This window comes from Equus caballus, chromosome 27, assembly GCF_041296265.1.
Source record: "Equus caballus isolate H_3958 breed thoroughbred chromosome 27, TB-T2T, whole genome shotgun sequence".
In the NCBI taxonomy this organism is placed as follows: Eukaryota; Metazoa; Chordata; class Mammalia; order Perissodactyla; family Equidae; genus Equus; species Equus caballus.
Genome location: NC_091710.1, coordinates 49,406,202 through 49,428,559, shown reverse-complemented (window position 1 = coordinate 49,428,559; position 22,358 = coordinate 49,406,202).

Sequence of the window (22,358 nt, the reverse complement as noted above, 5' to 3'; positions counted from 1 at the left end):
TTTGTTGTGGTCAGTTCCTATTGCCATAAGTTTTTTAGTTTAACAATAGCAAAGAAAAGGATGAGGGGAAAGATTAAACTTGGATGCAGTGAAAGGAGTGGAGGACTAAGGTATGGATAAAGGAAAAATATCTCTTGTGAATATTATTTGGTTATAAAAGAAAGTGTTTTGCATGTTTATTTGCTTTTTGATGTGGCTGGTTGGCAGGAGTTGCGTCAAAATGATGGTGCATCAAAATGCATTGTTTTATTTTAAATCATTCTTGTTTTCCATCCACTTTTCAATTTGGGGGATAGAACATGCAAAATAAAATCCTTATTTGGACACTCTTCTATCAAAGATGGAGTGTTTTCATGGTCTACTATCTTTCAGCTTTGACTACAATAGTGGTGTAGCTAAATGTCTTCAACAATACCTGAAGTCGCTCTTAAAAATTTGGTCTTACTACAGGCATCAAAAGTATCCTCTGAAAGTGAAAGTGCTCACATGAAATAAACAAACCATAGATAGTTTACCTACTCTACACACTGTATATGTATATTTATTTATAAGCTGTATCTATGCCATGTGCTCTAAAATTAATTGCCATTGCATTTTCTTAAGATTTCAGGAATAATCTTAGTGTTTCAGACTGCGTCTTTGTCTTAGTTCAGATTTTCTTTTCATCTTCTGTCCTGCAGATTCAGCATCAAAGCACCAGGCTTCTTGGAATGCACTGTGGTTATCAGAACCAATATGTTAAATATGGACACCTAATAATCTTAGTCTATAAACTGTAATTAATATTACAATTCCCAATTTTAGGGGCTTTTACATGCAGTTATTTTTAAAGTGTTTTGGAGCACCTAATTAATCACTCCTTACATGTTACTTTAACTTTCAACCATCTTTTTTAATTTAAACAGTAAAAGAATATTAATACATAAAATTATGGAAACTCTGCCTCATGCAGAAGAGTGAAAGTAGTTATTATCTTACACCATACACAAAATTAGCTCAAAACAGATTAAAGACTTGAGTAAGACCTGAAACCACAAAACTTCTGGAAGAAAACATAGGCAGTACACTCTTCAACATCGGTCTTAGTAGTGTATTTTCAAGTACTACGTTTGACCGGGCAAGGGAAACAATAGAAAAAGTAACCAAATGGGACTCACCAAACTAAAAAGCTTCTGCACAGCAAAGGAAACCATCAACAAAAGGAAAAGACAACCTAACAATTGGGAGAAGATATTTGCAAACCATACATCTAATAAGGGGTTAATATCCAAAATATATAAAGAACTCATACATATCAACAACAAAAAAACTAACAACCCAATTTAAAAATGGGCAAAAGATCTGAACAGACATTTCTCTAAAGAATGTATACAGATGGCCAACAGACACATGAAAATATGTTCAGCATCACTAATTATTAGGGAAATGCAAATCAAAAGTACAATGAGATATCACCTCACTCCCGCCAGAATGGCTATAATTAACAAGACGAGAAATAACAGGTGTTGGAGAGGATATGGAGAGAAGGGAACACTGCTGGTGCAAGTGCAAACTGGTGCAGCCACTATGGAAAGCAGTATGGAGATTTCTCAAAAAATTAAGAATAGAACTACCATATGATCCAATTATTCCATTGCTAAGTATTTATCCAAAGAACATGAAAACACGGGTGTGTAAAGATATATGAATCCCTATGTTCATTGAAGCATTATTCACAACAGCTAAGACTTGGAAGCAACCTAGGTGCTCATCAAGGGACAAATGGATAAAGAAGATGTGGTATATATGCAAAATAGAATACCCCTCAGCCCTAAAAAACAATGAAATCTGGCCATTTGTGAAAACATGGAGGGAACTTGAGGGTATTATGCTAAGTGAAATAAGTCAGAGGGAGAAACTCAAATACTGTGTGATCTCACTCATAAGTAGAAGATAAAAATGACAAACACATAGAAACAGAGATTGGATTGGTGGTTACCAGAGGGGAAGAAGGGAAGGACGAGGGCAGAAGTGGTGATTAGGCACATGTATGTGGTGATGGACGGTAATTAGTCTTTGGGTGGTGAACATGATATAATCTACACAGAAATCGAAATATAATGATGTACACTTGAAATTTATTTAATGTTATAACCAATGTTACCTCAATTTTAAAAAAAAAAAACAGGAAAACTCTGAAAAATACAAAGGAAAAAGGTCCTCTATTTTTACTACCCAAAACATAAAGACTAAGATTTTTATCCGTTTTTTTCTATGCACTGTCTATGCTTACCATGTCTAATAATGCGACAAAATAAGAAAAGATTTTAACATTACAATGCTGTATAATCTCCAAAAGATCTTCAAACGTTTGAAATCTTGAATTTCTTTTTTAAATAGCAGTGTCCCAAAATATCTGACTATTTGTTAATAGCATGAGTAACAATCTCTGCTCTTAGTGGTAATTCATATAAGTTTACCAGCATCTCTTATATTTTAATAGCTTATTTTGTCCCTTTTAGTAATGGCAACAATGTTTATTTCTGTTTTCTTTACCCTCAACAAGGTTATTACTTCGAATGAGCTTGAAGTATAATTGTAACTTTATAGTGTAATTTATATTACCAGTACTTAAGCTTAGCAAAATAAAATTCTCGAGGACATAACTCACCTTTAATTAAATCTTTAACATATACTGAAAAACCAAATGGTCAAATACGATTTCACATTTTGACACCTACTTAGATGTTTGCAGTTAAATATAGTTTAGATTTAGGGTGGGGTAAAGCCCATTCTGTCTTTAATAATGAAACACTAAATTTGACACTGGAGGTCTGGCTCCTGTCCTTTTCTGCCACTAACTCACCAGATGATAACTTGAATTCAGATTCTCTCTGTAAAGAATGTGATGGCAAGTCTCCTCTTATTATCATCTCATCTCCAGAGTAACCTAGAAGGATCTAGCTTATCACAAGAAAATTATCTTATATAAAAGAATAATTCTAACTGTTTTTTCTTTGGTGAGGAAGATTCACCCCGAGCTAACATCCATTGCCAATCTTCCTAATTTTTTTTTTTTTTTTTTTTTGCTTGAGGAAGACGGGCCTTGAGCTAACACCTGTGCCAATCCTCCTCTATTTTTTGTATGTGGGATGCCTCCACAGCATGGCCTACAAGTGGAGCAGATCCAACCCTGGGACCCGAACCCACAAACCCAGGCTGCCAAAGCAGAGCACACAGAACTTTAACTACTCAGCCACCAGGTCAGCCCCCAAATAATTCTAATTTTGTGTGTGTGTGTGTGTGGAAGATTGGCCCCAAGCTAACAACTCTTGCCAATCTTCTTCTTTTCACTTGAAGAAGATTGTTGCTGAGCTAACATGTATGCCAGTCTTCCTCTGTTTTATGTAGGATGACACCACAGCATGGCCTGATGAGTGATGATAGATCTGCACCCAAGATCTGAACCTGTGAACCCTTGGCCGCTGAAGCAGAGTGCGTGAACTTAACCGCTATGCAACCAGGCCAGCCCCCAGCTCTAATTTTTAAAAGAAGAGAGCTGATATAAATCTATCCTACATCTTGTGTGACTGAAATATTTATTGATTCCAACACACTGTGAATGCTTATTTAAAGATTACCCCATTAGTTATTTCCACTGCACATGTGCTCACAAACACACACACACACACTCTCATGGATTTCAGTTATTAGTATACAATGCCTAAATGTATTGGTAGTCAACCCAATGTATAAAGTGACAAGGATATTTCTGGAACTTTTGAAATTTTAATATTATAATGGAGTTCTTCTTCCTGTTTCCTCAAGATTTTTCTGATTCCCCTAGTGTGGTGGATGAGTAATGGCCCCTCAAAGATGTGCACATCCTACTCCCCAGAATGTGAGCATATGTTACCTTACATGGCAAAAGGGACTTTGTCAATGTGATTAAGTTAAGGATCTTGAAATCAGGAGATTATCCTGGATTATCCAATTGTGCGTAATATAATCACAAGGGTCTTATAAGAGGTAGGAGTCAGAGAAGGTGATGTGATGACAGAGATGGGGGAAAAAAGGATATGTGACAATGGAAGCAGATGTTGAAGTGATACAGGGCTATGAGCTGAGCAATATGGTAGCCTCGAGAAGCCAGACAGGCAAAGAAACAGATTCTCTCCTACAGCATCCAGAAGTTGCCCTGTTGACGATTTTATTTTAGCCCAATGAAATGCACTTTAGCCTTCTCAGCTCCAGAACTAGAAGATGATATACTTGCCTTATTTTAAGCCATTAATTTTGTAGCAATTTGTTACAGCAGCAAAAGGAAAGAATACACCTAGCATTAGTATTTTCTAGCTTAACTCTCCAGTTTTATCAGATGATGTCCCCAGTGAATCATTATCTTCTCTGAATATATTACTCCACTGGGAGTCTCAAACAGGCAGTCCACATGTCCTTATTCTGGACAGCCTGTTTATTCCAGGAGACTCTATACATTCATTCACCTTCATGGAGTACATGCAATAAGTTGGTTTAGGCTTGGCTTTAAATAGACCAAATAGCCACATTTTTTTTACCTTCGTACTACGTGAAACTGGAGACTACAATCCAAGATAGTGGCTTTTGCTAGGAGACATATATATAACACAAAAATAACTGGAAACTTTAGCAAATAATAAAAATCTTTGGTCACTTTAGCAAATCACATTTTCAACACATGTATAAGTATGCCCATATATGTTTTTACAAAAGTTATACATTTTTAATGTATATAATGCTTTGGCCTTTCTCTTCTATATTTTAATCTTAACGACAGAAGGCTATACAAATAGTGGTCAAATTACTACAGAAAATATTTTGTGAAGGTGATAAATTAACTTATTAATCCATCATCTTCTATGTAGAAACTACTATACTCAACATAGCAAAGAATACTATAGTAATTGTGGTCCCTGCCTCAAATGAATAAAAAAAATCTTGTTAAATTGGGAGGGCACAGTCTTTATGGCAATGAGTAAAATTGTGACCCAATCATTTTGACAAAATTATTGAAAACTCTATTGTAAATATAGTAGCAGATTAGAACTACCTGATCTTTTGTTTCCAATGTTCCAATAAAGGTGTATGAAAATTCACAAAAGGATAAAAACTGGAAATACTAGTAAGAAAGAAACTTTGTGTTTGAATCTTCATTGACTGGACTCTCTAGAGATGGATGCACTTAAAAGGACAGTTCTGGAATAACCACTTTACATTCTCCACCCTCTCAGACAGAACATCAGAGAGATGCTCTAAGGTGTGACAAACTTGACTCACTCTTAGAATGCTAGTACTTCCGTGAACCGGGGATAGTACTTGCCAAAGAGACAGGCCGCTGCCTTTGATCTGAACAAGAACAGCATAAAATTGAGACCTCATCCTTTGTCAAAAAAGAAAAGTATATAAATATGCGTAAATTTCTATATCCATTTAGAGAAAAGTCTCAGCACCCGGGGTAAATGGAAAGAGAAAAGGATGGGTGGAGAGACATGGCAACTTTGGATGTGTGGACAACTAATGAAAAGTGTGATTCAAAGGGACAGAACTGGCAAGAGAAGCTTGTAGAAGCAGAGAACTCTCTGGATATGTTCTCTCAGGTAGTGCACTGCATGAAACGCATGGAATGTCCTCATTAGAGGAGCAACACATCTTAGCTGATGATCTGTCATTTGTCCACTAGCCTTTCACAGATGCATGAACGCTGGGCATCAAAAAAAGTTAATCTATGGTAATATTTTGACATAAAATTAGAAGAACATATTAGAAAACATTTGAGCATTGTCATTTAAAAAAGATGCAAGGCTACGTATGTTCTAAAATACAGAAGCAGAGTGTCGTAATTAGAGAACAGCCTGGAAGAAGGCAGGGAGGTAAGGACAGTGGCCGAAATACAAAAACCAATCAAGAAAGAATACAACACAAAAACAATCAAAATCCACATTGGGGTGCAGTAAAGAGTCAAATTGCAACTAGGAAAAACTTAAAGAGGCAGAATGTGGTAAAATAAACCATAGAAAAATCATACAGCATAAAAAATAAAAAGCCAAAAAGAATAAAACAAAAAGAAGAAAAGATGATTAAATTTCTGCAGTAAAGAGAATGAACATCAAATCAAAAAAGTATCAATAATCCCAAGGATAGAGCCATTACAACGGAAGCAGATGGAATGTAACAATAGGAAAAAAAAGGAAAGAAAGAGAAAAAAATCCCCCAGCAATTAAATTATGTAAGAACAATTTAAAGAAAGCTACTAAAAAAAACACAAACAAACCCACAACAAGACTCATTTCTAAGGCCTAGACTGTTTGCATCCGTGCCCCCATTCCAGACCCAGGACAGCTCTATCATGCGCGTCTTCAGCTGTAGATAGAGCTTCCTTGTTATTCTACAATTTTGCACTGGAACAGCCATTTTCACTCCGGGTCACCATATTTCTTTTCTTTTATTCTGGCAGTTGGTCATATCCTATGCTGACCACCCACCACATGTCAGAATTTCTTTTAAGATAAGTGTCACTTCTATTTTCTGTGCTATCGTGTGTGATATTTTCTTGTCATATCACATCTACCCCCAGTAAAACACCATTGCTGAAGCTGTCAACCTGTTTCATGGCTACTTAAACATGTGTTACATCTTACCCTGAAATCTTCAAGCATTGGGAGTAACATTATTACTGGTAATCTTATTTGTAAATCATTATTAAAAGGAAACTTAAAAAGAGAACGCCAATTATATGATTAAGGAACTTTTTTATGTGTCTTAATTGCATTCCAGCATTGTCCTTATACTTGGCAATAATTGTATGTGGACTTGCACATCAGAATACAACAACGTTCTACTTTTATTGTTTCCAGGCTTTATATTATATTATTTGACATACTAAAAACAGAGAAAAAAGCAAACAAATGCTTTGTTTAAGGTCAATAGTTACCACTTTTGTCATTTGGACAATAATATGTTTACAGTGCTAATTGCAGTTAACGTTGTCATTACACATTAGTCTGAAGTATGTGTTTCTCCAGTTTCTGTAAACAAAAAACACATTCCACTGAACTGATTTATTTAAATTCCTGAAAATAGTTTAACAAGTTTCACATTTCATTGTCATAAATACGAGGCTACTCTCTCCTGTCTTATTCTGTTACTTTTTACTCAAATCCCATGCAGATAAATGAAAGAATTTAATGGACACTGAATTATGTACACCTCTTGTAAAATAATAAGAACCTTTGTTTATCATACTTAGATGAGATTGTTTGAAATATATCTGAGCATAAGTCTCTAGTTTCTTCACGAGTTTCAGAAATAGATTAGATTGATTTCTACAAAACCCAAAGTCTAAGTGTAATGCTTGCTTTTTCTAACAGAGAAATAATTGGTTTACCCATTCGATGTCTCCAAAGTTCAGATTAAAAATTAAGTGCAGCAATGAATAGCTAGTTTAGGTATTATGTAATCAGAGCTAGAACATCTCGGCAAAATCTAGGACTCAAACTCTAGAAGATATGGTTTTCCTTGGTCTTTCTGTGTAAACACGAGTGCCACAGATATGCCGGGAATCACCTGAGTAGAGCAATAATCTTGTCTTAGTAACATTCCATCAATATTTCTCTAAATATATTTCAATTTTGTAATGACTTTCTGCCTTCTGGTCACCTCTAATCTCCTTGCAGTGGTGTCAGCATATTTATGGTGAAACAACATGAAATAAAGGCTAAGGATGATAAGACAGAGGCCAGATTAGCGTGGCTGTGGGAAGAACAGTTGGCATTATGTGGGAAAGGACATTATAGCTACTTTTCTAGGTTCTGACAAATATGCAATTAGCTCTTGTCTCTGAAGTCTTTCCCATCCCTGGTGATTAACTGAACAATTCCCATGGCAGGCTGTCCTCTGGAGAGCGTTAAACACACCTCTGAAAGAAACAGCCCCAAATACCTATTTATACCATTGATGACACTAAAGCCAATAGCGACGACCAGACTTGACTTTACAACTTGACTAAGAAGTAAGAGAAACAGCTCAAGGTTTTCATGAGGTTCCAGAAGTTTCCATATGCTTTTCTTACAAGCCCTGCTCTTTGAAGACACCACGTTTGAAATTTATCTCCAAACAGACTTCAAGCCATCTTGAAAAGTAAAACAAATGGAATCTTGACTGGAAGCTTGTGGCACCAAGTCTGCTTTTTGTATTAAAAAATGTGCTTTCATGTGGAAATGAAGGAACTGATAGCCAGTTTTCAAAATGACTTGAGCTAGATTCATCTCAGGGTGAATTAGAGCAACTCCCCAAAGCAGCTGAGGTTTCAGAAAGAGAGGGACTTCTCTTTTTGCTTTCAGGAAGCTGAGCTTCATTCAAAGAGCAGATCAATTGTTTCTATATTTACAGTCTCATGTGTGGAGACATTGTCTTCAACCTTTAACTCCTATAGACATCAGCTCCAATGCAGTGAAGAAAGTCGAGAACAACTTCCTGCTCACATTGGAAAACAAAACCATCTGGGGGGAAGGTGCCTGGGTGCACGTTACAGTGACCCAGGGCGCTGTTTTCCCATTTCTTTTCTTGTGTAAATAGAACAGAGAAACATCAGGACCATGAATCTCCATGGAATTTGGTAGGTAACTTCTTTAGACTTCTGATTTCCCTTTTCAGACATTCTCCTCTCCTCTTACCTTTTAAAATCTTCATTAACCAAGTATTCTTGCAGTTCTCCTGTTGCGAGTTGTCATTTAGACAAGCTTTTTCAACACTGAGTATTCTTTAGAATTTTTATACAATTGAGCACATGTATTTGTGACTTGATCTCATAATATCACTTCCGTGGGCTCTAAAAAATTTATTTGGTTTTTAACTTTTTTGTGCATCTACTCTTCAGCTATAGAGTCAAATAGATAAAATTTTGTTTTCAAGACCATTGATATTGCTCTTCAGAAGTTAATATGTGAATGATGTGAATTAATGCTGCCTCTTGGAGATAACTGAATTGACTTTTTGGCAGTGACAGTCCTGTGCTTTCAAATATTGCTTGCTCTCTTTTCTTGTGCTTCTTAGTCTTTGATTTATTCTTTTAGCAGTTGTGAAAATGACAGAATATTAGCCACAAATAATTTTATATGGTATGCAAAACTGGTAGAAATTTTTAAGAATTATGTTAGGAAGGATAAGAGCAGTTAATTTTTCTCATATTCAAAACTTTAGATGCCACCAGATCACATTACTTGATTTTTCAGTAAGACATTTCCAGAATTTTTATTCTTTTTTTCCACACTGAGATCCTGTAGGATTGATTCTAACAAAATCTATCAAAAGAAAATTCAGACAAATTCATAAGTTATCACCAGAAGACAGGTAACACTGTGATAAAGCATACAATTAAGTTATTTTTTCCTCTAGGAAAGAGGTAATTTTTTTTTTAAAGATTGGCACCTGAGCTAACGTCTGTTGCCCATCTTCTTTTTTTTTCCTTCTTCTTCTTCTCCCCAAAGGCCCCCAGTAGATAGTTGTATATTCTAGTTGTGAGTGTCTCTGGTTGTGCTATGTGGGACGCCACCTCAGCATGGCCTGATGAGCGGTGCCATGTCCCCACCCAGGATCTGAACTGGTGAAACCCTGGGCCACCACAGTGGAGCACCTGAACGTAACCACTCATCCCTGGAAAGAGGTAATTTTAAAGTGCAATTGCTGTACAAAAGTAACAATAGTAATTACCTGCAAATTTTTGTATCAAAATTGTAAACTTTAAGCAGAAAAGAACTAATGTTGGAGAAGATGTAGAGAAGAGAAAGGCACAAATTTAAGTTGATACAGTTTTCTCAATATGCGTCAATAGCCGTTAAAAACTGACCCAACTGGAAATATTATACACCTTACAATGTGTGGTGGGTATACAAGCATTCACATATGTAAAACTCCATTGAGCTGTGCACTTAAGATTCAGGAATTTTATTCTGTATGTGATACCTCAAAGGGAAAAAAAGTTTTAAAAAAATTCACACAGCACCCAGTACTGCAACATTTAGCAATACATGGTCAACAGACAACTACAAATATGCAAATTAATTTATCTAATAAAAAAGGTGGTTTTATCAGTGATATGTGTAATGGCAAACCATTAGAACCATCTCAAATGTTCATTATGAAATTAATTAATTTTTGTGTATCTACATAATGGAATACTATGCAGCTATAAAATTACATCATTCTAGAGAAGAATATTTAAATATTGAATATTTAAACATTTGATATTTAAACATTTTCACATTATATTAATTGTTAAATCAAATATATATACAGTATAATCCAACTTTTTGTGTGTATGAGGAAGATTGTCACTGAGCTAACATCTGTGCCAATCTTCCTCTGTTTTTCTGCGGGATGCCGCCACAGCATGGCTTGACGAGTGGTGCCAGGTCTGCACCCAGGATCCTAACCCACAAACCGTGGGCCACTGAAGCAGAGTGCATGAACTTAACCACTATGCCACCTGGCTGGCCCCATAATCCAACTTTTTAAACCAAATTTATAAGTATGTTATAAAGAAGCAGATGAATTTCCTAGAAGGTATACACAAACTTTTAATAATGCTAGGAACTTTGGTGAGATTACAAGTGATTTTTTCCCTTTGGCCTTCTGTGTATTTTCCCAATATACTATAATAAAGAAATGCTTCTGATAGAAAAATATAAAGTGAATATCATTTAAAAGTATATGTTAGGAAACATTGTTATGGCCCACTCCTCTGCCAGTGAAAGAATGCTTTTCTGGCCCTGCTCCTTCCATCTATGTGGTCAGCTCCTTCTCAACATATCTGGGTGGCTGCCATTCTCCATCTGGTCCAAGTGTGAATAAAATAGCGCTTTCTGGTGAGATGCAGGAAACTGGTTTCAAAGTAAATATGATTTAAAAAGTGGTTTTTCATGTAGTATTAATATGTTTGACAATGTATTAGAAGAATGTCCAATTCATAATATCAGCAAAATAGAGTTTTATATCGGTATCAATGACCATACTTATATCATTCTATCTAACGTGTGTAAGGAATAATTTAAATGTATATGACTGATATGAAAAAGTAAAACAACTTAAAACACCTGGACAGTTGCAGCAAGAAGCTCCTGAGAGTGACCGACATCAAGTTTTTTTAAGGGATGTTTGAAAGATATAGTGGCTTTGGCCTAGAATAGGAGACAACGCGGTATGGATGGAGAGGATGATGTAAAAGAAAGAACTCTTGATGCTGGGTACCACTTTGCCTTTGGATGAGCAGTTCCCCATCTCACACCTGAAGTAACTTACACCTCTGGCCTAGGAGTCTTTGGGAGTAAAATCAGTGCAGGGTAGGAGCTCCGTGCTTGAGAAAGAACTGAGAAATCACAAGGAAACTAACTAAATTGCATCAGAGTGTCACTTTCCCACTCCACCGCTTCCCCTCCCAGCTCATCACATCACTCATCAGAACGAGTGACTTATTGTCTGTGAGTATCTCCTTCTAATGCTATCTCTCCTTCAAAGGACCAGAACCTAAGGAATTGTTTTGTAGCCTTGGGGGTTATTGACCATGTTGTCTGGTGCCTAGAGCTTGAAACCTGAGTCTCCTTCATGACACATTTCCTGATCTCATCAATGATGACTGGAACTGGTGTCTGGCCTTTATACACATTGCCTGATAGAGCAGCCAATATCTCCAAGAGGAAAAATGAGTTTGCAGGCCAAACTATCAAGACATTTGAGGAGCACAACTTTTTCAAAAGAGGAACATCCCAGTGTGTTATAAATCTCATCCAAAGCAGAAATATTACAAGAGAATACCAAGGAATTAAAATTAGCCTAATAAACAAATTAAGAGAGATAGAGGAAAGCAGTGATAATGTGAAACAAGAATAGGAGAATATAGAAGAAAAAAAGGTAGATATATGAAGTAAAAGAAATAATTTAAATATAAATAACACTATATAGAGCAGAAGAATAAATTACAGCATCAGACAGCCATTTAGAAAAACTCCCGGGGGAAAGGAGGAAAAAATAAATAGAACATATCATAGAAAAGTTGATCTGTAGAATTAAATTGCAAGTTATAATATCTAGATATGAGTCCCCAAAGACAGAGAAATGAAATTTCAGAAGAGAAATATATTTAAAAAATGAAGACAAATTTTCTAGAAATAGTAGGGAAAAATTAGCAATTCAGATTGGAAGGCCCCACAGAGTGTAAAAAGGGGAGAAATAATTTAAAAAAATGCAAAAAATAAACAGTTAGTCAAATTATAGTAAAATTCAAGAATATCAGATCAGATTAGAAACTAAAAGCATATACAGAGAGGCTCCATTATTCACACAGATCCAATATTAGCTTAATAACATGTTTTCGACAACTCTAGGTGCAACATGACTTATGGATTAGTATTTTCAAAGTACTATAGCAAAATAATTTAGAACCTAGAATATCATATTCTGCCAAGCTCCTAATCATCATTTATCATTATTATTAAATAACTTAATGAAAATTATTTCTACGCATTCATGGCCTGAGAAGTTTTGCTACACAAAGACCAACATTGAAAACAGTTCTGGATAAAGTAACTTAAGGGGAAAGAAAGATCCAGCAGATGCTTCAAGATTTAAGAATGAAAAGAAAAATAACTTTGCTTTTTCAGCTCTCAGAACTGGAGGAAAATGCAATGCAGTAATAACCATCAGCGTCAACTGCCTTATTTTTGTCTGCTCTGTTTCTTCGTTGCTGTTTTACTATTATCACATTTTTTCCTAAGTAGTGAGAATCTCTGTCTATCCTTCTGTCGTTTGTGTATCAGTTGCTTTGTTACTTTGCTACCTACTAACCTTTCCCAGGACTCCCTCATCAGTCTTGTATTGCTTATTTTAAACGATAGAATAAGCCCTTAGGAGTTTATATGATTAGAATGGTCCCATCTAGGTTTTGTGTTGCAGTCCTCTGTGTTTGACCTTCTCATATTTCTAACATCAAAACAAAGCCAAAGAAAAGAAATATCAAAACAAAGCAAAAGCTTGCTGAATTAAAGCAATTTCTTAAGAGAGTTAAGGAGCAATATAAATAGAGCACCAGTGGATAGTTATAATTGAAACCAATAATGGGGAAATTGGAAAGTTTACAAAAATATGAATTGAAAATTAGTAAATATACAATTTTAACCTCTGGTTCTTTGGGGGGTGTGACAAATTAAAACAAAAAAATTTACAAGGGTGATATATGATTTCTGTGATAAATGCCAGTGTATGTTCCATGACTTAGTCAACACAATAGTTCTCCTTCCTTCAACGAGGCAGAGATTTTAAGTGGAACGGAAGAGGAGTGATTAGCGCTGCTGTGTCCCCCTAGAATTACTCAGTTGTTCTTCTTATTCTTTGTTCGAACAGTTTTTGCCTTACTTGTTCATTGCCAGCCGGAAGGTAAACGAGTCTACAGAAACTACTCTTAGAAGTAAACGAGAATTCATGGAGGGAATTTCATGAGTTTTTTTGGCTGGTAATTTGCTTGATTAGTTGCATGTAGCATATGTATTCGTGTTATTTTTAGATTTCTCTTGTGCATACTTTCAGATCGTGTGTCCTTTTTCCATATGTTTCTTATCCTTATCCTTTCTTCCCCTTGGAAGGAAAAGGTTGTCTATGAAAACCGAAGTTATATTTTTAGTTCATTTATATTATTTGCTCGAGCATTCCTTTTTTCTTCCAGAATGAGGTGGATTGTAACCAAAATGTATTCCTCCATCAGCCAAATGTCATCCTCACTCCTCTGCATTAAAAGTTGTGGTTCACTTTTTAAGAATCTATGCCAGAAGCCAGAGAGAATTTAAGCTAGAGTCTCAAGATAATCTATTTTTTCTCAATCCAAATCCCGATCAAGATTATGTTACTTTTCTAGATATATATTAAAAACACTTGACTTACAGGGCTGGCTCAGCGATGTAGTGGTTAAGATCATGCACTCTGCTTCAGCGGCCTGGGGTTCACAGGTGTGGGTCCTAGGTGCAGACCTACACATCAATCATCAAGCCATGCTGTGGCAGCATCCCACATACAGAGTAGAGGAAGATTGACCCAGATGTGAGCTTAGGGACAATCTTCCTCAAGCAAAAAGAGGAAGATTGGCAATGGATGTTGGCTCAGGGCCAATTTTCCTCACCAAGAAAAAACAAAAAAAAACCCCACTTGACTTATACACACATACCCAACCTGTGAATACATATTTTCAAACTGAAGCTTCATTTTTGAAATGAAGACTGTTCACAAACAACTCATTATAGTTTAAACCTACTTTGACTTTTCTCTTGTCTCAGTTTTTCATGATGAGAATTGGTATCCACTTGAAATTTAAGGGGCATGATTTCAAATTCATTTTATTTTTTCCACATTTAATTATATTAATAATTTCCCCCATCAAAATAAGATCTACAGAATGAATTTTGAATGATCAATCAGAAAACCTACAACCCAGTGTCTCATTTGGTAACATGTATAAGACCTTTGAATGAGCCAGTTATTAAGGTGTTTTCTCTCCAGCTCCTGCCTTCTATACTCTACTTTGTGATGCTAACTAAGGGTGACCCTCTGCAAACCATTTCTCTTTTGCGAGATGGTTCCAGTTGTGCCAAGAGGGGGTGGTAGAGAGACTATGGTGGCTGGAGAAGAAGGGAACTGTTCATTCCTGTTTGCCTTTTGTCCCGTCAGTCACCCAGCAATGCCCTTTCCCCTGGCAGTGGCAAATTGGCAGTTTTTCCAACACTTTGAGAATCAACCTCAATATGCTACCGAGGAACGTCAGCACCAGTTGGCTGCCTCGCCCTCCTCTTAGATCTCAATCCCCGTTCCACAGGCCTCTTCTCTAAGCTTTGGAGGCACCAGCACCACCCCAGCAGGGCATCCACCTCAGAGATCTGAGTCTCAGCTCCTCCAAATGTCTGAGTGTCCAAAATCTTCCCTCTACTCCCCAGTCCGAGAGGTAGCTGGGGCTAGTTGCTTCCCGAAGTTGCTACCTCTGTGATGCCCTAGTCTTCCCGTTATTACCTTTCCCCTTCTTCAATATCCTCTTAATAATGCTTTATATCAAATTATCCCGAGCGAAATGAACGGTGTACTTTTTATCCCTTAACTCAACACAGACATAATACATTTTGTTCTCACCTAAGATCAGAACCTCCACCATTTATTGAGCAGTAGATATTGTAACACCTACATATAACATGTACATATAACCTATGTAACACCTACATGTGACATAGAACTGTCAGCAAACATTTTATGTATTTTAAGGGAGTGAGCTTTTTGACAGAGGCTCCTAGCACATGATTTGGAAGTTATTTTCAGTGCATCTTTTAAAAGTATTAGCTAAAATTGAAAGGGTATTGTAACTGAGTTTACTAATCAACTCATGTGTTGAACCTTTTAGATATATGTGCCATCAGAAATAAAAGTCACTTTAAAGTATACAGCTGTAAAACCTGAACATTATTCTGTATATTTTGGTCATAGACATTGAGAAGCATTAATTGTTTATATAACATATTAATTCCTTTTTTTCTATCAACAACCAAGGCATTTAAATAAATAAATATTAAGTTATAATGATTAAAAAAAACCTATCTGAAATTAGGATGACTCTACCATCAAACTTAATTTTTGCTATTTTTTTTAGAGTAAGTTACACCATAAGAAAAACACCAATATAAAAAGTAGAAATTATACACATTAACCCCTGGAACTTTCAGCTACCCAGTATTTATGAAATTGAAGAATTATATTGGCTTTGTCCAGTGTATTTCTAATTTGCAAGGCGTGTACCTGCCCCTCACCATAAACATGGTGTTCTTTGTCTTTAGCCACCCCAAATCACCAGTGTTGATAATTCATCAACTGTCTAATCTCCAACTGTGCCACCAACTTCAGGCACCTACCCTGTGATTAGAAGCTCAATATATTTTACATAATCAATTCAGCCAGTGTTATAAATACACGATAGCACGAACAGGGGCAGGTGGAAAAGGCAACATGGAACGAGGGCAGAAATGGGCATATGTGGAAGAGATTGTGCTTGCCTGCCTCTCCCTTCTCTTTACCAACCCCACCTAAGGTGACAATGTTCTCAGTCACAGGACTATCTATTTCCCAGACACACTTGAAGCTAGCTTTTACAATGTAAGCAAGCTCAGTTAATGAAGTGTAATCAGAAGTATTATGTGGAACTTTCGAGTGTTTAATTGAAAGGCAGTGGGTGGAAATTACACTTCTGGGTAGGATAGATTAGATAGCAATGGAACAGCACTCTGCTGAAAATAACTGTAAAACTCCAGATAAAATACAGAAGTAAATGTTTCATGGCAGTCAAGAGACAACAAGAACTGAGAAAAGAGAGCTGAAGAAAGATTGTCAGGAGCTCTGCAGAGCTGGGAGAGAGACAGATGAGCTATCAGGTATTGATAGCTCATTACAGCAGCAAGCCAAAAATGAAAACGTTAAGCCTTTGATCACTTGCTGAGGTGGTATAAGCAAGAGCCTAAACCCAGAGAAAAGCCAGTTCCCTGATTCCAACTCCTTTTCCCCTGTGGAATGGTGCACGAGTTGAAGGTCATGTGGATGGGTGCAGAGGTGGGGGCCATCCCACAGTTGAAGGAGCCCTGAGCAAAAGACTCCCACAGTTGTATGGACATGCATGGGGTTGGGGTGAGGAGAAGAGAAAGGGTCGGAGTGGAAAAGTACTGGGTACCGAGTCATAGTGGGGGAAAATGTCTTGGTTCCCCTCTCCTCCCCACATAAGGAGACCTTGGTAGAGACACTTGAAGAGGACCTTGGCCCATGGCCCAGAATAAAGAGATCAGGGAATGAAGGCACTGGGGCTACGTATCTAAATACGTGAAGAGCATGGGCAGCCAGAGGGGCCTGAGTCCTTGACTGCAACTCCCTTCGGAGACTTCAGTGCACTGGCTGTGCACCAAATTTGGTGTGAGGAGGGTGGTTTTCCCCTTTGAAGTCTGTTGGGGAAAGCCTTTGTAATTGCCTATGGTCAGGCCTGAAAAAAGCACACAGGTGTTTAATTAGGAGCCAGATTCCTCACAGGTGAAATAATTTCTGCATCGATTATACTCTGGGGTCAATTGATGACTCTAAGAGGGAACAGGAGGCTCAGAAGCTAAGCTTTGAGTTCACTGAGGATGCTGCTGGGACTCAGAACGGTTCTAGCTCAGCCTCGATTGTTTTAGCATAGCAGGAGAAAGACAAATACTGTCTGCAGGAATGGATCATCACCTTGAGTGTCCGCAATTTTTTACTACAGAGTAACTAGTATTTAATAAAAATTTCTAGACCACCAAATCAATATCAAGACCAAAAATAAAATAAAATAAACAAAATGGAAACAGGCTCACAGATGATTGAGATAGTGCAGCTACCTGACAAGGTCTTCAAAGTAGTTAACAATTAGTGTATTACAATACTAGAAAAAAAGATGAAAATAGGGAGATTCCAGCAGAGAATTGGCATCTAGGAAAGGCAAGAAATAGAGTTCTAGAACTGAGAATAAATTATCAAGGAATGATTATATCAGCAGAATGAAGATAGCAGAAGACAAAACAAGTGAAATTGATGGGTTAATATGTAATTTAAAGATGAAGTACAGAGAGCAAAAAAGAACATGAAAGCTAGGACGGTTAGAGGAGATTTGTGAGACATGGAGAAGTCTCATACACATGTAACTGGAGTCCTAAAAGGAGAGAAGGACAAATTAAGGCAGAGGCAATCTTTTAAAGGGTAATGACAAGAATTCTGCAAAACATCAAACAATAGATTAAAGAAGTTCTGCAACACAGGCCAGATAAATACAGAGAAAGCCCACATCCTAATTACACTATGGAAAAGCGAAGACAGTGAAAATTGTTAAGCAACCTGAGGAAGACAAACATTATCTTCAAAGAGACACAACGAGACACACAGCTGGCTTCTCAAAAGGAACTATGGAAATTATAAGATAATAGAGTGATATATTTGAAGTGCCAAAAGATAATAACTGCCAATATAGAGCTCGTTAATCAGCAAAAGGTCCTTCAAAAATGAAGTGAAATACAGATGTTTTCAGAGAACATACTGAGGTCACTAAAAGAAACACTAAGTGGTGTTCATCAGGTAGAAGAAAATATTTCCTGGCAGGGAAAATAAAAATGCAGTAAAAATGAAATACATTTAAAAAAAAATACAGAAAAATATAAATGAATACTGACTCTAAATGAAAGAATGGTAGTGTCTTGTTGATTCAAATAACAACTTAGTATTAAGATGCATGACAATGATTTTACAAAAGTTGGCAGGGTAAATAGCAATAAAGTGTTCTAAGCTTCTAGCATAATAAGGGGGAGTGTAAAAGCAGTGAGTTTTTTAGATTATAATGTCAAAATTGCATGTAATGATTATGGTTATTACTAAAAGAGTAGTAGAAGTAAGTTTAATAATTTAATAGAGCAAAATGGAATCATAAAATATTTTATTAGAAAAGAGGCAAGAAAGAAAAGGGAACATAAAACAGATGGATTAAATTAGAAACAAATAGTAGGAGAGTGAATATGAACCCAAATATGTTAGTAATTATATTAAAAGTAAATTAATTAAATTCTCCAATGAAAAGACTAAGGTGCCAAGGAGCGCAAGGCCATGTGTAAGCTGGGGAGCTATGCGGTGGGACAACATTTTTATAGCTCTGTTGGATACAGGGGGCCAAGTCACAATCCTACCTGTTCCCATGGGGGAAGGAGACACCCAAACTCAACTGATGAAATTTGGGCAGAGTTCAGGGCGGGAAAGGAAGCAAATGTGAGCTTGTGGGTGAGGTCTTTTGGGCTATTCAGGGTACTGTCGTTGCTTCTCCATCTGCAATTGATAAGCTGCATGGTTGAACTTCTCTGTGCCACATGCACCACAGGGGATGCTCCTGAAGTGCTGAGTGTAGAGAAATGCTAGGGAGACACACTCCCCTGCCATTTACTGTCAGTAGGGGTGTCAGAGGACAAGGTGAGTGCCTCTATACTCTTATTTTAACGTCCTCCATTTATTGATGATGTCCTGCTCGTTGGCAAGTCAGAAGCCTCAGTCACCATAGCCCCGACCCTGGAGATATCACACCTATACTCACAGGGGTGGCTGATAAACTCCAAAAATGTTCAGGAGCTTGCTCTGTGAATAAAGTTTCTCGGGGGCATTTGCAGCATCCAATCCCTCTGGAAGTCAGGGGGAAACTGATGTTTTTCTGGTCTTACACCCGTAAAAGGAAAACCTTCCAACTTATCGGACTCTGGGAGCATCCAGCGCAGTTGGTGCCTCACTGGGACGTTCTATTTGGTCATTTATGTTGGATAACATGAAAATCATCACCCAATTGGAACCCATTGGAATGAGTTCCAATCCAACAGGTTTGGAAGCTATCCAGCACACTGAAGCTCTTTACCTTTGGGACCCTACAATTTTACTGATCCCTTTGAGCTATGAAGCTTTGTGACTAATGATTTTGCTGATTGGAGTCTCTGGTTCTACTTTGAGTTTAGAACTTGCAGCCCCCCCCTTACAGTTACCAGGCACACTCCATTTTTGTTTTGCCTTTTTTTTGGTGAGGAAGATTGGGACAGGGCCAATGTTTTGTACGTGGGATGCCACCACAGCATGGCTTCATGAGCACTGTGTAGGTCTGTGCCTGGGATCTGAAACCTCGAACCCCAGGCCACCAAAGCAGAGCACAGGAATTAAACACTACTTCACTGGGCCAGTCACTGGGTGCACTCCTTTTGAAAAGCACCTTTTAGTTTGCTACTTGGCTCTTGTCAAAATTGAATATCTGACCTATGGAGGCTCTGTCACTCTCCAGTCTGACATTCTGGGGTGGGACATTTGGGTTTAAATCAACCATCTTGCTATTGATTTGTCCACTTATCCCATCTGTTCTTCATTCCTTTTTTATCTTCCCCCCCTTTTTTGGTAAGAATCAAGTATTTTCTACAATTCCATAATTTTTCGTTTGTTGGCTCCCTTCCTTTAATACTACATTATGCTATTTTCATGGTTGCTTTTATAGCATACGTCTTTAATTTATTACAGTCTACTTCAAGTAATATTACCTTATATGTAGTGTAAGAACCTTAAAATAATATTCTTCTATTTCTTCTCTCCCAGCTTTCTTCTATTATCATCCATTTTGCTGCTATATATGCTATCTATCTCATTACATTTTTATTTTTCTGGCTTTAAGCAGTCTATTATCTTTTAAAGAGATTTATAGAATAAACAAAAAAATCCTTGTATTTACCCATGTTGATAGCATTTCTGGTGCTTTTTATTCTTCTGTGTAAATTTACATTTCTATCCGATGACATTTTTTTCTACTTGAAAGAAGGACTTCCTTTAACGTCTCTTCTAGTGGAGAACTGGCAGTAATGAGTTCTTTAAGCTCTCGTATATAGGACCACACAGAATATTGGCGAGAATGTAGGACAGCTGAAATTCCCTACATGCTGGAGGGAATGTAAGAGGCACAATCACACTGGAAAATCACACTGACGGTTTCTTAAACAGTTTAACAAACACCTCCCATCTGATCCACCCATTCCCCTCTTAGATGTTTGCCCAAGAAAAACAAAACTTCATGTCCAAAGGCTGTATATACAAATGTTCATAGTAGTTTGTTTGTAATAATCTAAACTGGAGATAACCCAAATGTTTATCAACAGGGGATGGTTAAACAAATTGTGGCATATCCACAACCAAGGAATACTACTCAGCAAGAAGAAGAAATGATTATTGATATATACAACAGTAATGACACATGACAAAATTATTTTTCTGAGTGAAAGAAGTGACGCAGAGAGAGTGCGTGCTGTATGATTCCATGTACATAGAGTTCTGGAAAACTCAAACTAATCTATAGTGACAGGAAGCAGATCAGCGATTGCCTGGAACTGGGAGCTGAGAGACAGATGGCTCACCAAGGGGAATAAGGAAACTTTCTAGTATAATTGAAATGCTCAACATCTTTACTGTGGTGATGGTTTCATGGGCCTTTTTATGTCAAAGATGATCAAATTGTGCAATTTAAATACATAAAGTTTTTTGCACTTTATATTTCAGTATAAATTGAATAAAATTATATCAATTCCCATTTGGATAATCTTGTACTCAGTAGTGTTTGTAGTATGTTAAATTTCAAAATGAAAATATTAACATTTAAAACAATTTTTCTATACTTGCTATTTGATACTTTCTACTTTTTCTCCTTAAATTTCTTTAATTTGCAAAAATATTGGTAGATTAAAGTTGTTTATGATTTGGGCACACTGGAATTTTTAAATCTTTTTATATCTTCAGCTATACATAAAAATTAGTGGTTCTCAACTGAGAGTGGGGTGTGATTTTGCCCCTTTCCCTTTGCGGGGACATTTGGCAGTGTCTGCAGACTTTTTTGGTTGTCACAACTGGGAGAGTGCACCTGGCATCTAGTGGGTAGAGGCCAAAATGCTACTGAATATCCTGTGATGCACAGCACAGCCTCCACAACAAAGAATGATGCAGCTGAAATGTCCATCGTGCCAAGGTGGAGAAACCTTGATGTAAATTTTTCTTTTTTTGAAGAAGATTCGCATCTGCTGCCAATCCTCCTCTTTTTGCTGAGGAAGACTGGCCCTGAGCTAACATCAGTGCCCATCTTCCTCCACTTTATATGTGGGATGTCTACCACAGCATGGCTTGCCAAGTGGTGCCATGTCTGCACCTGGGATCCAAACTGGAGAACCCTGGTCCACGAAAGCGGAACATGCAAACTTGACCGCTGCACCACTGGGCCAGCCCCTGATGTAAATTATCAATTCTTTATTTATTTCATGTGTTGAATGGTAACAAAACAAACAGAAATGAATTAATATAGGGAAAAATCTATTTCAAAGGCAGAAAAATACAAATAAATCATGTTAATTTTGTTTCTTGGTAATAGAATAAAGTGAAAGTTTATAATTTAAGCTACTTTAAGTCCGCACATTTCGTATAATGCAATTTTATGGCACCTTTTTAAAATAAAAAGTGCTCTTTCATTTCAAATAATATAGTAACTCATAAAAAGAAAAGCGTTTCCAATTAGCAGTTAAATTTTAGTAAAGGGATGGAACTTGATTACATTTTGTAGTAATTTAAATAGCGATAATATCCTAAAATATCTAAAATGATGCAAATCTTAATGTGAAATGCTTCCTCTCGCTTCCCTGGCCCTTCTCTCAAATCCCATTGTTTTCACTATTAGTTTCTCAGCAAATCTTTTCATGGAAAGAATGAAGCAAGTCTAGGGA